Below are 14,015 nucleotides of genomic sequence, written 5' to 3'. Positions count from 1 at the left end.
TAGGCAATTACTAAAAAAAAAAGTTTTTAAAAAAGTATAACTGCTATGCCAAGAAAGGAGATAAAATAGAATCATGCAAACTGCTTAATTAAAATCACAAAAGCCAAAAAAAGAGTGAAATAGAAAATGGGAAGAAAGAACAAGGGCAATGAATAGAAAACAGTAACAAATATGGTAGCTATTAACACAAGTATATTAACAGTCACTTTACATGTCAATGGTCTGCATACTACACCAATTAAAAGGCAGAAATTGTCAAAGTGAATCAAAAAACAACACACAACTATATGTTGTCTATAAGAAACTCACTTTAGACATAAAAACACATAGAGATTAAAAGTTAAAGGATGAGGCCAGGCACACTGGCTTTTGCCTGTAATCCCAACACTTTGGGAGGCTGACGTGGGCAGATCACTTGAGCCCAGGAGTTCAAGACCAGCCTGGGCAACATGACGAAACTGCTTCTCTACAAAAAAATACAAAAATTAGCTGAACATACTCAGGAGGCTGAGATAGGAGGATCACTCAAACTCGGGAGGTGGAGGTTGCAGTGAGCCAAGATTGCACCACTGTACTCCAGCCTGGGCGACAGAGTGAGACCAAAAAAAAAAAAAGAAATGGACGGGTCAGGTAGGCAGAAAATCAGAAAGGACATAGTTGAACTCAACAACACCATCAACCAACTGTATATAATTGACAACTGACATCTATAGACTACTTCATCCAAAAACAACAGTGTAATACACATTCTTCCCAAGCTCTCATGCAGCATTCACCAAGACAGACCACCTTCTGGGCCATAAAACAAACTAAGTCAAATCTAAAAAAATAGAAATCACATAGTGATTACAATGGAATAAACTAGAAATCAATAGCAGAAAGATAGCTGGAAAATCCCAAAGTATATGGAGATTAACACACTTTTAAACAAGAGTAAAAAAAAAAACTTAAAAGAAATTTTAAAATATTTTGAACTAAGTGAAAATACAACTTAGCAAAATTTGTGGGATGCAACAAAAGCAGTGGTTAGAGGGAAATTTATAGCATTGAATACATATTTTTAAAAAGAATCAAGATCTAAAATCAATAAGCTTCTACCTTAGGAAACTAGAAGAGCAAATTAAATCCAAACTAAGCAAGCAGAAGAAAACAAACAACAAAAATTAGAGCAGAAACCAATGAATCTGAACATAAGAACAATACAGAAAATCAGCACAACCAAAAGCTGGTTATTTTAAAAGAGCAATAAAACCGATATGCTGCTAGCCAAGCTAAACTAAGGAAAAAAAAGAGAGAGAGAGAGAAAACACCAATTACTAATATCAGAAATGAAAGAAGGGACATCACTACAGACCCCATGGACATTAAAAAGAAAATGAAGGAACATTATGAACGACTCTATACCCACAAAATTGATAACCTAGATGAAATGGACCAATGCCTTGAAAGACATAATCTGCTGAAATACATACGACAAATAGACAATCTAAATGGCCCACATCTATTTAAAAAATTGAATCAATAATTAATAATCTTCTAAAACAGAAAGCACAGGCCCAGATGGGTTCACTGGTGAAATTTACCAAACATTTAAGGAAGAAATTATACTAATTCTGTGTAATCTCTTGCAGTATATAGAAGCAGAGGGGATTCTTCCTAACTAATTCTGTGAAGCCAGCATTACTCTAATACCAAAACCAGACAAAAACATTACAAGAAAACTATAGGCCAATATCTCTCATGAACATAAATGCAAAAATCCTCAACAAAATGTTACAGGTAGTAAGACAGTTATGAGCAGGGCAGGAGAGGGTTATCCCACACCCACTAGGAATGTTGGGTGATTCAGCAATTATCACATTGCCTCTCTAAAAGTGATAAATTGGCAGCCTGCAGCAGTGAGAGAGAAGCTCCTAACAGTCCACAAGTGTTAAAGTATTAATTGAATGCAGGCACCAGGGAGAAGCAAAAAAGGGGGCTCCAATAAAATCTCAGGCACTGGATGAGTGAGCCCAGGCATGTGCATTAAGAGACAAAATGGCAGTATATGACCTTCCTGGGGCAATCCACCAGAAAAGGGAAGAAAGCCTCCGATGGGCATGCATACAACTTTCTAAACACACTGTGCATGCTCACCTCCCAAGTATAAGGAGGACACTGCGCATGTGGGCCGCCCACCGTAAGGGAAGAATCACAGGAAAGGGGCCAACCTATAGAGTCCTGGGATCAAAGTTAAACACCGCACTTACTCTTCAACTCGCCCACTTGGATTTCATCCAAGCGCACTTTCCTTTCTTTCCTGCTGTAAAGCTTTTTAATAAACTTCCACTCCTGCTCTGAAACTTGCCTCATCTCCTTGTCTGCCTTACACCCCTCAGATGAATTCTTTCTTCTGAGGAGGCAAGAACTGAGACTGGTGCAGATCCATACAGACTCACTGCCAGTAACTCAGATACCTTCCACCGATAACAAAAATATCAGCAAACTGATTCCAACAATGTATAAAAAGAATTATATATGCCATGACCAATTAAGATTCATCCCAGGTACACAAGGCTGATTCAACATTTGAACCGTTACCCTCCAAGAAATCAGAAGACTCTTTTCTGAGGGCTCTATGTCAGCCCAAGAGGAAAGACCTAAAGACAGTAATATTGCAGGAGGAGGAGTGGAGAGGCAGAATTCCATAGTCAATGGCCCACCAGATCAACCTACAGTGAAGTTAAAAGTCAATGAGACCTAACCACATGATCAGAATTTCCAATGTGCTTTTGATTTCTCCAGTATTAGCCATGGGCAAACAAGCATGCTATTTGAAACTCTTTTTTTTCTTTTTTGAGACGGAGTCTCGCTCTGTCACCCAGGATGGAGTGCAGTGGTGCGATCTCGGCTCACTGCAACCTCTATCTCCCAGGTTCAAGCGATTCTCCTGCCTCAGCGTCCCGAGTACCTGGGACTACAGGTGGGTGCCACAACGTCCAGCTAAGTTTTTTGTATTTTTAGTAGAGACGGGGTTTCACCATGTTAGCCAGGATGGTCTCAATCTCCTGACCTGGTGATTCACCCACCTCGGCTTCCCAAAGTGCTGGGATTACAGGCATGAGGAAACTATCTTCTAATGTGGAAGTTAAAGAAAAAGACCAAAAAAAGAAAAAGAAAAAAGCAACTTAAGAGAAAAAGAATATGCGTAGGAGGGAAAAAAAACTTTAAAAAAATCATTATATTTCAAAACAACAGCTGTACAGAAGCAGAGGGTAACCAGTCTTGACTGGAACACTGCAGTTCAAAAAGCAGATATGCTGAAAGATAACATCACCAAGATCTTCAATAGCAGTCTCCATTTTTTAAACACAGATGGGTTGGGGGGGATGGTGGAAATGACTCATACCAAGATTCTTATCTGTAATGGTTGGTCTTGACCATGTGATAATGAAATTCTTGTTTCCATACTCTCCTCCATGCCCTGCTGCCTAGATCAACAGAGTACACTTATTTCCTCATTTTGACCTACTACTGAGAGCAGAAGTAGGTCAAGTGAGTTTAAGCACAGAAAATAGAAAGCAGTCAACTCTGACCAAATATTTTACAGGTGTATAATACCTGCTATATATCACAGCATCACCTGCTAGTTAGTCACTACCACTGGACAACTAAAATAAGCATCTAGTAAAGACCAAGTGGATAATAACCAATGGGTATTGGTTAGGTAGGGTCCCTACCTAGCTACCCTACAATCTTCTAACATAGAAGATAGCAAAAGCAGATTATTCACACAAATTAATTCCTCGCGTAAGAATTAATACAAAGATCCAAACAATTCATGATCTCAATAAAGCGATTTACTTGCAGGCAATTATAAAATTTGAACACATATTCAGCAAAATGGAATAGCCTTCTAGTCCATGCCATACCCTATCAGAAGTAGCTTACAATCTAAGAAAGGAAATGAAACCAGCAGATAGACTTAAATTCAAGATTGAAAGGGTTTCAAATAATGCAAAGCACAAAGCAAATTGAAAGAAAGGTAAAGATCCCGGAGAGAGAGAAGAGGAGAATCAGGAAGGGCTTCCCGACGTATTTAGAAAATAAGAAGAGGACAGAATAATGAATTCATCTGTTTCTAATTAAGTGAATAAAGTAAAAAGTAAAGTCACCAAAACAGAAAATAAGTATAAGGAAGAATCTAGGCTGGCTGAAATACAGACTACTTTGTGAAAGTTTGGAATAATAAGAGAACAACATTAAGACCTAAAATACTAGCTCAGGTGTTTGTACTGCTTCGAGAAACATCAGAATGCCAAGAGTTCTAAATAAGGAAATAAAACAACAAGAACTAGACTTTTTTGAAAAACATTAATCTATCACCAATATGTGATAGATTAATTTACCTATCATTGTTCAAGTTTTGGTAATATATTGTAAATCCCTTGAAAATAATAAGGTTTACTTTGGGGAATTATTTTAATAACCATGCTCTCAGTCTAAGTGCTCAGAAAAATGATAATACTCATGTATCTGCAATATGAAGCCACAAAAAGTCATAGTAACATGTTGACCTTAAATAATACCTGGTTTAGCCGGGCATGGTGACTCACACCTGTAATCCCAGCACTTTGGGAGGACGAGGCGGGCGGATCACGAGGTCAGGAAATTGAGAGCATCCTGGTTAACACAGTGAAACCCCATCTCTACTAAAAATACAAAAAATTAGCCAGGCATGGTGGTGGGCGCATGTAGTCCCAGCTAACTGGGAGGCTGAGGCAGGAGAACGGTGTGAACCCGGGAGGTGGAGCTTGCAGTGAGCTGAAATCATGCCACTGCACTCCAGCCTGGGTGACAGAGCAAGCCTCCATCTCAAAAATAATAATAATAATAATAATAACAATAATACCTGGTTTAATGGTTTTCAAACTTAACTTTCAAATGCAGAAACCCTCTAACAACGCACTGCTAACTACCCAGAGGGCTAGCATACTTCTGATGCTAACTAACCAGTCAGCAAAGACTTCACAGGTTGAAGACACAGCTCTCCATAAGACTCCCTTCACTTCAAACCTCAGACACAAGCTCTGGGGTCCCCAGGCACTTCTGACCAACTGGATACAAACTGGGAGTTCCCACTATCCTTCAGGATTGATAATTCACCATAGCAACTCACATAACTCAGAAAGTACCATACTTACAATTAGAGTTTTATCATAAAAAACACAAACCAGGACCAGCCAACAGAGATACACAGTTGTCTCTTGGTATACGTGGGGGATTGGTTCCAGGATCTTCCACAGATACCAAAATGTACGGATGCTCAAGTCCCTAATATAAAATGGCATTGAATTTGCATAAAGTCTTTGCACATCCTCCTATATACTTTAATTCCTCTAGATTACTTATCATGCCTAATTCAATGTAAATGTTATGTAAATAATTATACTGTATAGAGCATAATGACAAGAAAAATGTCTCTATGTGTTCGGTACAGACATGATATTTTTTCCTCTACAAGTTTTGATCCACTGTTGTTTGAATCCATGAATGCAGACCCCCATTCCGTATAGAGCTAGATCTGGGAGGGTCCCAAACATAAAGCTTCTGTGCTAGGAAGCTTCATCAACCTCCAAGTACATCAGTGTGTATCACCACAATGTGTATCACCTACCAGAATGCTCAACTGAGCTTCAGTGTTCAGAGTTTTTATCTTGTTTTACCAAAACAAATGTTTAACTCTGTGAGATGAATCCACACATCACAAAGCATTTTCATAAATAGCTTGTTTCTAGCTTTTATCGCGGAATATTTGGTTTTTCAGTGTAGGTTTCAATGGACTGGGAAATGTACCTTCATGGATTCTACAATTGGGGTTTCATTATATAGGTATGATTTATGAAATCTGACCACATAGTGGAACTCAATCTCCAGGTCCCTATCCTTCCCAGGAGGTCCTATGACTCAAAGCCCAAATCCTTTAATCACATGGTTAGTCCTTCTGGGGTGGCCAGCCCCCAGACCGAGTCATCTTATTAGTATAAACTAAGCCTTTATCCCAGGGGCCCACCATAAATAACAAGGATGCTCCTATCACTCAGAAAATTCCAAGGATTTAGAGGCTCTTTCCTAGGAAACAAAGACTAGTCAAACTATTTATCATTCAACACTCCATAAGAGAATTTTATCTTAAAAGAAACCCAATATATACGGCAAACACAAGTGGAAGTGCTCTGATTGAGGAGTCCCAGAGCCCGCTCCCTAGGTACTCAACCCCTCTAAAGCCCAAGAATATTGAGTGAGTCATTCTGAACAATATCACTTTCTTCATCTTAGAAAAGGAAAGCATGTTATTACTTTGGTCTGGTAGTCCATTTTAATAATTAATACATCATTCTTACTGACTGGTAGCCAAGCAGGCTTTTTTTTTTAAGCGCATTTTTTAAAAGAACACACTTAAATACTAAAACCTGCCACCTTATTTAAAAACTGTTATTAAAAAGTTAACTTTATCTGATCAAATATAAATTGCCTACTATCATAGTTGAGTGCTATCTTACAGTTCTTGAATTAATGATATACCCAGGAACACATGATACAGTTATCAGCAGAGATTATGTTGAACACTCATGAACTACTTTATTACTTTCCTACACATTAATAGAATCAGCATCTGACTCATATTTGTATGGATGGATCAGAAACAATCCACTTCAGAAATCTAAAATTGTTCACATCATTTATTGAGGCTGCCTCAAAATCATCAAAATCAGTGGCACAATTCTTCTCAGTTATAAAAGAACAAGTATTTTTTTTTTAATCAGAAGGATATAAACTACCTTCAACATGGTTCTGTGAATAGCAAATGAAGTCAAAACTATTTATTTTCTAAGACAAAAACAGGGTTTGTGGGAAAAGGAAAAGCGACAAAAATAACAGACTTGCTTCTAAAGAATTCAAAGCTTCATAATGATCTCATTTTATCCTGAGATTATCCTTACACTAATACTCAAAAAGAGGAGATTGAGAAATCTGCCCAGAAGTACCCAGAAAAAACACACACAGAGCCTCATTTGAATTTCAAAAGTCTTTTCAAAAGATTAGAGAACTTTTTTTCTGATAAGCAGCTACTTTTGATTTTTCTCAAAATGTATGACTGTCAAAGATCTGGGGAGGTAAGAAATGCTGACAGGATGACTTCGCATCATATTCAGGCAGTGAGGAAAGGACTGTCATTCAGTCAGCCCGAAGATGTAACAGTTCATTAAAAATGGCCAATGGAAAAGTAAGTCTGAAAAAAATTATCCTCTTTGCAAATCAATTCTTCAAAAATCTTTCATCTAATGTCCCTGATCCTCCTGGAAACTGTATCTGCAAAGAAAAGTAATCTGAAGCTCTGCTAACCAGAAAAAGAAGTAGGTATCAAAAGAACAGCATGGAAGCATTTCAGAGAGGAACATAAAACAGAAATGATAACCTAAAGGCATTAGAAAAAACAGCTTAGAAGAGAGGTAAAATAGGGACAGAAGAACCAAAGAATACAAGTTCTTAATCCAGTGGATATCAGACAGTTAACATATTTGTATTCTGAATTTTCACATTTCTCTCCTATGTTTTGACAGTAACTGACTGCACACTTTAGAATTCAATAGTCCCCACGTCTATTTCTAACTTGATTATAAAACGAGCTAAAACGTATCCATTGGTTACTACATACCAGGTGCTATGCTAAGTGCTTTACATGCATCATCTCCTCAAAACAAACCTACTGAGGATTAATGAACAAATAGGCATGTCAAGCCAGAGGATTCACATCTGAAGAGCACAATGGCATAAAACCAATAAGGAGTGAAATACACCTGTAAGAAAAAAGTGGAAGGTGAGGCTGAAGAGTTACAAAGAAGCCAAACATAAGAGGCCTTAAATGCCCTGCTGAAAAGTTCAAAGTACTGTGAAAGCTGTAGATCCTTTAGAAATTTTTTTTTTTTTTTTTTGAGACGGAGTCTGGCTCTGTCACCCAGGCTGGAATGCAGCGGTGTGATCTTGGCTCACTGCAAGCTCCGCCTACCAGGTTCACGTCATTCTCCTGCCTCAGCCTCCCGAGTAGCTGGGACTACAGGCGCCCGCCACTACGCCTGGCTAATTTTTTGTATTTTTAGTAGAGATGGGGTTTCACCATGTTAGCCAGGATGGTCTCAATCTGCTGACCTCATAATCCGCCTGCCTCGGCCTCCCAAAGTGCTAGGATTGCGGGCGTGAGCCACCGCGCCCAGCCCTCTCTAGAAATATTTTAAACGGAGGGGCCACGCGTACATTTACATTTTAAAAATATCACCATCAGCCATCTGGAAAATAACTAGGGAAAAACTGGAGGCAGGGAAGAACAGCTGGAAGCTACTGTACTAATCTGAGAGAGTGGTGATCTAAACCTGGAATCCTTGAGGGCATATTCGGTACCAGGGTATCTGGCTCACGGTAGACAGGATACATTTGTTGTTTAGAATGTAGAAAATTACAACTACAGAAGTCAAGAATTACTCCCAAGTTCTCGACTTGTATGACTAAGTAAACTAAGGTACCAATTATCAAAACAGACAAAAAGCATAATTGAGAAGAAAAATTTCAAATGGTTTTGAACATGCTGAACTTGAGATATTTGAAGCCTATTCAACTCTGGTAAAGAGTCAGAATGTCATGTGTTTTCACAAATAATCCTCATAGCATCTGCATGACGTATAATGGATATTTCTATCCCTATTTACCAAAGTAGAAAGTGAATTCAAAGGGGTCCTATACCTATCCAACTATATATTGTGTCCATTTACTAAGAGTAAATGCTGCAGGTGCAGTTTAAGCCCAAAGCCCAAGGTCTTTCTATCATACCACACTTCAGGAGAATGTGACATTAACATTTAAGATTCATCTGGCTTATGATTTATGAGGCTGATTGGACTAAGCAAAGCAGACTAAAAAAATGTCCAAGTATGTAGGACGTGGACTGGCCCAAAGCAGTCTGACTGGGAACACAAATATTCTATTATAGAAACAAAGACATATGATGATTTAGCAGAGGCAGGGAAATGATTCAAAGATGCCTCTTGGGTTTCAAGTCAAGATAACTACAACACTAAAATATTACCAAATTGGCTGGGCCCGGGTGCCTCACATGTGTAATCCCAGCACTTTGGGAGGCTGAGGCAGATCACTTGAGGCTAGGAGTTCGAGACCAGCCTGGCCAACATGGCAAAACCCCATCTATATTAATGTAAAAAAGATTTAAAAACAAACAAAAATGTTACCAAATAATGAATGAAGAGCCAGACTGAGAAAGGTAACTTCAGTTTTCTGACAGATGAATTTGTTTTGGAGGGAAAAAAGAAGACCAAATAGAAATACAAGACTAATGTTCTAGAAAAATACCAGTAATTCATTATTTGATAAATAACTCTTGAGTGCTTTCTATGTACCAGACACTATCCCTAAAGTATTAGGGGAAAAAAAATGAAAAGTTCTCATCTTGATGGAGTTTACATTCCACACAAAAGATAATCAATCAATTAATGTCAGGTCACTACATACTATAAAGAAAAAAAAAATGGAACAAAGAAACAGAGTGAGAGGGTAAAGATGCGTTCTTTTTGAATTTTTTTTTTTTTTTTTTTTTTTTAAAGACAGGGTCTCACTCTCTTGCCCAGGCAAGAGTGCAGTCATAGCTCATTGCAGTCTTGACCTCCCAGACTCAACCAATCCTCTGGATACAGCATCCCAAGTAACTGGGACTACAGGCATATCACCATGCCAGCTAACTTTTTTATTGTTTGTAGTGACAGGGTCTCATTACGTTGCCCAGACTGGTCTCCAATTCCTGGCCTCAAGGAATCCTCCTGCCTCAGCCTCCCAAAGTGTGGGGATTACAGGCGTGAGCCACTGCATTCAGCCTAAGAAAGGTATTTTTTTACAGAAGATTATTAGGGAAAGCCTCTCTTAGAAAATGACGTTTGAACAGAGTCCTGAATGGGTGTGATGAATATCCAGACCTTCAAATACCTGGGTGAGGAGTATCCCAGGCAAAGAGTACCCTATAGCTACAGAGGCAGGAATGAGCTTGGAGCGTTCAGATTTAAGAAGCCTGGAATTCAAGAGAGTGAGTTTGGAGATCATAATCATATCAGACACACAGGAAGGAGCCATACTGTGAGCCACAATAAAAAACCTTGCATTTCCCTTTAAGTAGGATAGGAAGCTACCAGAGAACTCTGAGCAGGTAAGTGACATTAACATTTTTAAAAGATCACTGACCTTTGTAAATGAGAACTGACTGTAGAGGCAAGAGTGGTAACAAAGAAAACTACCAGAAGGCTCTTGCCACTGACTATGTGAGATAACAACGACTGAAGTAAGGTAAGAATGGTGAAACAGAAAAAGGTGATGATGTGTCCGGAGTTTGTTCCCTCTGGTGGGTTTGTGGTCTCGCTGACTTCAAGAATGAAGCCACGGACCTTTGTGGTGAGTGTTACAGCTCTTAAAGATGACACGGACCCCAAGAGTGAGCAGCGGCAAGATTTATTATGCAGAGTGAAAGCACAAAGCTTCCACAGCATGGAAGGGGACCCAAGCCGGTTGCTGCTTCTGGCTGGGGTGGCCAGCTTTTATTCCGTTATTTGTCCCCACCCATGTCCTGCTGATTGATTCATTTTACAGAGTGCTAATTGGTCCATTTTACAAACCTCTAGCTAGCTACAGAGCACTGATTGGTGCATTTTACAAACCTCTAGCTAGCTACAGAGCACTGATTGGTGCGTTTTTACAGAACACTGATTGGTGCATTTTACAATCCCCTTGTAAGACCAAAAAGTTCTCCAATTCCCCACTTGACCCAGGAAGTCCAGCTAGTTTCACCTCTCAATGAGATTGTGGATATATTTTTAAAGTACAGCCAAAATATCTTGCTGATAGGATGAATGTGAAGTGTGAAGAAATAAGAAGAATCAATGATACTCCTAGACATTGGAGCTCAGTGACAGGAAACAGTAATCATGTTGTCTACTGAGAATGGCAAGGATGAAGGAATGAGCAGGTTTGGGCAAAGAACTAAGAATTGAGTTTTTGAATGTTTGTTTTTAGACTCTAAGCAGAATCCAAATGGAGATGCTCAGTGAGGAGATGGATATCTAGGTCGAGAGCTCAGGCAAGAGGCTGAGAGTAAGAACATAAATCCAGGAGTCACCAGAATACGCTAGGTATTTAAAGCTAAGAAATTAGATGAGGTTCTTTTTAAAATCTTAATAAAAAGTATAGAAATTTTTCTAAGTGCTTTACAAATATTAACTCAACCCTCTTAACAACTCTCTGAGGTAAGAACTATTATTATTACTCTTATATTCCATATTAAAGATAAGGAAACTGAGACACAGAGTATCTAAGCAACCAGCCCAAAAATCACACTGCCGGTAAGCAGCAAACCTGGGATTGAATCCAAGCAGTGTGGCCCCAGAGTCTGAATTCTTAACACTAAGCTAAATTGCTTCCTAATACTGTAAGGGAAAAAAAAAGGTGGAAGGAGAGAAGAGGCTCCGGAACTAAGCCCCAGGGCAGTCAACTTTTAGAAGTTGCAAAAAGGAGAAGCAAAAAAATTTAAAATGAGCTAAGTAGAAAATGAGAAAAAGTTTGGTGTCCTGAAATCCCATGAATAAAATACTGTATATCAAAGAGGAATGCTTAAGAGATCAACAAAGAAATGGACTAGAAAGTGACCGTTGGATTTGGCAAGGCGGAAGTCGCTAGAGACTTTGAAATAAAAACTTGATGAAATAAGTTATCTTTACGTTTCTTCTAAATTCAGCTCTTGAATTATAATGTCCAAAATGAGATTCATTTATTCCATAAATGTTTACTGAAAGTTCTTCAGCATGCCAAACACTGGTCTACAGCTAGGGATACAGCAGTGAACAAATCAAACAAAAACCCCTGTCCTCACAGAGCTCACATTCTAGTAACATCTTTCGGTGTTTCTTCCAAGGGAAAAGCTATCACCAGCATTGTGTCTCTTTATAAAAAATGTTATATTATATAAATCAATCAGTGAATTTCTGATTCAGCTTCAGATTAAGACTGAAGACAATTAATTTTGAAGACGTGCAAATGTATACAAGTGTTAAGTGATAAATAATTGTATCAAATGAGGTACTTTAATGTTATGACATACTCATTGGTAGATATGGTGAAAGAAAAAATTGTTAAGTGTATTCTATACACTGTATTCTATATGTTATACTATTAAAAAATAATATAGGAGTCTACTGGACTCTGTGCAAGGATTATGTACTGGGCATCTCTGAGGGGTCTTCTTAGATAAAACTTTTGTAATATTTCAATACAAGGATTGTCAGAAGAGAATTGGTCCAATACCAAAACCTGAGCAACTTTAAAAAGTAAGCTTTTCTGGAGCAAAACAATGTTGCTACATTGAAGAAGTATACTGTCTGGCAGGCTCAACTGACACATTCTCAACTCAACAAATATTTATTAAACACCTCCTATGTAGCAACCACTAATTAAGGAGGAAAATACAGTATATAACTATCTTGAATGCTAAATAATTTGGTAAAGGCAAAAATGCTAAAATAAGTTAGAGGATTTTGTAAGAAGGTGGAAATCAGAGTGGACTAGTGCAGCGGTTCTCAACTGGGAGGTATTTTGTCCTTCCAGGGGGCATTTAGCGATGTCCTGAGACTTTAAAATCATGAGTGGGGGCTGGGTGACACTGGCATCTAGTGGATAAAGGCCAGGGATAAGGCTGAACACCCTACGTTGCACACGACAAACTCCTATGACAAAGATATTTATCTGGCCAAACCGTCAATAACGTTGCTACTGAGAAACCCTTTGCTACAGTAATTAGGAAATGATTCAGGTATAACGAGTTGGATTCTGAGTTGGCCTTAACACATAAGGATATGTTGAAAGATAAAAGAAAGCATAAGCATAGGACAAAAGCATAAAGGCAAGAAGGTGCCTGTGTTTGAACTGGGTGGTACAGGTACTAGGAACGGGTTTGACATTAAGAAATTTACCTGAATCCAATGCAAATATGTGTTCACAAAGTCAGCAGAATATAAAGGTGATTGGGTAGTTGCTAGCTAAATTATACAGGACCAAGAAAACTAGACAAAGGTGCTGTAAACAGAAGAAGCAAATATTAAGAAGCTGTTTTAAGTATTTCCCCTAGAGATTCATGTAGTGAGATGTAAAACTGCTTGAGAGCAGCCACTAGGCCTTGCTCATCACTGTATCTCTTATGTCACTGAGCCGCTGTGTCCTGTAGTGTGTGCTAAGTGCTTATTAAATTAAATGCAATTTTCCAATTCATTAAGTATAATCGGTGATCTCCAAGGTTCCGTCCACTGCTAAGATTCAGGACACTCATTTAAGGCGGAACAAAAAAGGTAGCATCTAGTAAGTGCCAACCACATAAAGGTACTGTAGCAGGCCCTCTAGACGTATCATTTAACCGCAGAACGGAATGATGTGTTTTCCCCTCTTTAAAGACAAGAACACTGGAACTCAAAGAATTTAACTTGCCTATGATTTCACTGTGAGCTGAGAAGTAGCAGAGGTAAGGAGTGAACCTTTTTCTACTCTTATATAAACCTCCAAGTTTCAGTGACATGCTCTAAGGAAGAGTTTAAAAAGAAAAATTCAACATCCACCTTTCATAATTAAAATACACAAAGACGTATAAAGTAAATTCATAAGGTGGTCCTTATTCACAGTAATGATTGCATTCTGCCATAAGGGATTTGCTTTCATTCCACACTTTTGTGCCAAGGTAGTTCCTACGTGAGTTCAAATTAAACCAAAATTCTCTCCCCGGAAACTAAAATTCCCATAATTATTATCTTCAAGTCAGAAAAAATAAAATAAAATAAAATAAAATAAAAAACAAAAAGCAAACCTATTGAATTGACATCATCAGTACCTAATGCCAGTGATTCAGAAAACAACAAAAATGTAGCATTTCAAACTCTTTCCAT

General features: G+C 38.4%; 1 protein-coding gene across 3 annotated transcripts in view; it reads right to left on the bottom strand.

Moving 5' to 3' along the window:
- Nucleotides 1-14,015, bottom strand: part of STAM (signal transducing adaptor molecule) — a 71,793-nt gene that overhangs the window by 56,855 nt on the left and 923 nt on the right. The gene's annotated exons all lie outside the window — the stretch shown is intronic.

The sequence above is a fragment of the Pongo pygmaeus genome, chromosome 8, assembly GCF_028885625.2.
Source record: "Pongo pygmaeus isolate AG05252 chromosome 8, NHGRI_mPonPyg2-v2.0_pri, whole genome shotgun sequence".
Lineage (NCBI taxonomy): Eukaryota > Metazoa > Chordata > Mammalia > Primates > Hominidae > Pongo > Pongo pygmaeus.
The sequence above is the reverse complement of the archived record's forward strand: the minus strand, read 5'-3'. Positions and strand labels throughout refer to the sequence as shown.